This window comes from Pinus tabuliformis, chromosome 8 (assembly GCF_031772625.1).
Source record: "Pinus tabuliformis cultivar Carrire ecotype Pingquan chromosome 8, CPIR1, whole genome shotgun sequence".
NCBI lineage: Eukaryota > Viridiplantae > Streptophyta > Pinopsida > Pinales > Pinaceae > Pinus > Pinus tabuliformis.
The window spans coordinates 431,590,078-431,593,560 of NC_142294.1; the positions used below are offsets into that span (position 1 = coordinate 431,590,078).

The window sequence follows — 3,483 nt, forward strand, 5'->3', positions numbered from 1 at the left end:
GAATATAATGTAGTTCAACAATTTGAACAAATTCCTACAAATAGGATATAAAAAACTAATTAAGAATAACAAAGTCCACCCAAGCAAGATCTTTTCTTGATTTCCTATGAAAGTTGTAATGATGGGTCCAACCCCTACGACCGTCGGCTAAGTGATAAATATGTGGGTTAATGATATATGTGTTGATTGGATTGTTTTATTATACGGTGGTTGGTTGAATTTAATGCGGTGGTACCGTCAGTGTGTGGAGACGAGGACATGTGTCCAGGTCTCAGGCTCTCCTCCTTGCCGCTCCTTCTATGCCTTGAAACACCAGCTGTTCATTTCATTTGGCGTTGTTTGTTTTGTTGTGCCGCTATGCTACTGGTGAGGTCTCTAGTTCTACTATACAAGGGTTTGCTTTGTCATTTGTCTGTGTTTTTGTTCTTGCTATGCCTGGTCTGCAATATGATGTGGGTTTTCACCTGTGGATGATGCCTCGACCTGTTCTGTGCTCAGCTTCGAAATCTGGGTGTGAAACCCTCGGTATCGGTTCCTACTGTCGACTTTTGCTCGGCTCCGTTTGTATTCTCAGTTGTAGTTTCTGGTTGTTTGTCTCTTCTCCATGCACTGGCTTCACAGGTTAATGGTTGTGTGTTTTTGTTACAGGTTGCGACTATGGAGTCGCTCGGCTTCTGGTTTCCCTTCAGCAGTCTCCCAAAGGTATGTTCTCCTTCTCTACTATTTGTCTTTATTTCGTTTCCTTCAGGAACTAACAGCCTCTGCTCCTCTGTGGCAGCGAGCAACTCTATGGCTGTGACCTCGGCTCCGTGGCTCCTCTGGCGGTTTGCTCAAGCTTGACTCTACCGTGGTAAGTTGCCATGACTCCGCACGCTGTCTTGGTTGCTTTGTGTCACTATAACTGTGGCTTCCTTGTATTTGTTATTGATGGCCTGGTGTTTGGCCAATGTAGGTGAGCGATGGCCTGCTTGTGGTCCTCACGCCGGTCTCCTACACTTGAACCGGGTAGGGTCACTCCTTGGTGCCTGCCTGTTGTTTTTCTGTGGGTTTACTTGCTCTTAGGGTTAGGAGTCTCTGGTTGTGGTTAGGCTTGGTTCTATGAATTCTTGGTAGAGTGTTTTTTACTCCACTGTAAGCTTGCAACTCTGCTGTTTATAATTTAGACATGTATTTAAATGGCCCTGTAATGGCCTCGCGAGGGTTTTGTAGAAATTTTGAATAATTTAACACATATTCATAGAGATTATCCTGATCATACAATTATAAGCGGAACATGTATAATACATAATCTCCTTTACGTTGATCATCAATTTACAGAAGCAGAAACATTCACAGGCACACATAGAAGCATCAATCAAACTCATTAACAGTGTGTATCCTGGGGAAAGCATCTCGCTAAAAACCCCACACTATCTGTATATTATATTGATTGAATCATGTAATATTACAAAGTACAATGCTTATCACAAGCAATCCAGTACCAGCTCCACCTGTTACACACAATACAGCTCAGATCTGATCTCCAAATCTATTCCACTGCTTGCCTGCCTCTCCAGCTCAATACCTACTCAAGAACTGATGAGAATGGCTTACCAAACTCGTATTTGACCTGCAAATAATCACTCACACTCTGTTGGACATGAGCACAGGCTACAATTCTTGATATTGGCCAATTCATTGGCATACTCAATCCCTCTAATTGTGCAAATCATCATGCACAACTATAGTCACAACTAATAGCAATCTGATCCTCTAACACCTGTCCCTGCTGAACTGAACATGCACTGACATGCAACTAAGTTAACTGATGTATTCTATAGTTGCATTATGAGTTAATAACTTGTGAATTAATTAATAACTAATTCACCCAACTCATCTCTAGTCTATTGATCAGTTAGACTAAATACAACTAGTTTAACAAAGCTAAACTGAACACAACTCCATCAACTGCACCTCCAGTCCACTAAACTCAACTCACTTGAGTTCTAACTGAAGTCCTGCATGCAAATATTAGTCATCCCATAGGTAACCACGTATTTCCCTCTGGGATCTGCATGTACCACATCCGTAGCTCATCCTAAAGTGCTCCAAGAGAATAAGATCAAGTTTATAGTCCAAATATTATTATGAGACAATAATATTTGACTTTTCTATTTTTGACAGCCAGTCTAAAAATAGACTTTGATCACTTACACTGTGATCACTCACACTGTGGTCACCCACACTGTGATCACTCATACTGTGTTCATCCACACTGTGATCACTCATACTGTGGTCATCCATGCTGGGATCCAAAAATAGAACTTGCGCCATAATTTGCCTGCGGGCCCAATTAGTGAAGGCGACTCTTTTCACTAAGCTCCATCATCTTGTTGCATTCTCAACAAGCATTTCTTGTTCCACACTTTTCAACACTACCTCTCAACAAGAAAGGCTTCCTCTCAAACCCGATCCTGAAACTCTGGAATGTTCTCCATGCAACACATCTGGCTGGTCCACTTGCTCTGTCATCAAAGTCTTTGACTGCTATTGCCTCTGTCGACTGAAAAATCTGCATCTTTGTGCTCTTCAGTATTTGACTGCTCTAGCCTCTGTCACTTTGATCTCTGACTGCATCTGTGCTGCTGCTAGTTCTATCCCCCAACATTGCATCCGCACTGCACCTCCCAACTGACCTCCCTGTTGGCTAGAAACACCCTCTGATGCTGAAGTTGTACCTGCTGCTGACAAGTGCTCCCTCTTTGACATCTGCGCTTACTGCAACATCTCCATGCATCTCGCACCATTGCACACCTCTCTGTGCCACCTAGCACTGTGCAAAACACTTGTGCCTCTCGCATTGCTGCAGCCTGCTAGCTATGCGCTATCCTGGGATTCCCTACACTGTCGCTCTCTCTGCCGCTCCATCCGCATCTGTCTCTACCCAATCAGTCAGTTCCTGCTACTACACATCTGGGGCTCCCGTAGCAAGGTCCCATCCAAGAGGTTGGGTACCTCAAGGATCTTGCCCCTCCTCCTTGGGACGATCAATCCACATCACCCCACCTCCTACCTGGAGGTATGGCTGCATGCGATCCCTCAGCCCACCTGGCTCAAAGTTTCCCCCTATTCGAGGTCTCTGCATGAGTAGATGTCTCTACTCGATCTCCACTCAGCTTCCCTTGTTGTGGCTGCTCCACAACCTCCTGAAGCTGCTGCACCAATCGTGGCTCCTCCACAATCGTCTGAGACTTCTTCTGGCTCTGCATGTTGAGAGGTAATATGCGCTCCCTCTCAACCACCAAGTCTCCATCAGTTGCCTCGCTACTCAAGGCTTTGCATGCATCTTGAACCTCAAGAGCATACAAGTTCTTGACTCATGAACCAATCTGCTTCACCTGTCTAGTGATGATGTGTCTAAGGAAAACCTTTCCCTTACTGAAGACTACATCATAGCCTCTGTCTTCCAACATCGCGATCGACACCAAGTTTCTCTTCAGTCCT

General features: G+C 44.6%; 1 long non-coding RNA gene across 2 annotated transcripts; it reads left to right on the forward strand.

Moving 5' to 3' along the window:
• Positions 1 to 354: 354 nt before the first annotated feature.
• LOC149235897 (uncharacterized) lies at positions 355 to 1,195 on the forward strand. 2 transcript variants are annotated; one of them, XR_016268353.1, is made up of 4 exons: positions 355 to 525; positions 649 to 702; positions 779 to 850; positions 953 to 1,195. It is a non-coding gene; the product is annotated as an uncharacterized LOC149235897 (long non-coding RNA). The 2 variants fall into 2 exon arrangements; XR_016268354.1 differs by having other exon boundaries at positions 783 to 850.
• The last annotated feature ends 2,288 nt before the right edge of the window (positions 1,196 to 3,483 follow it).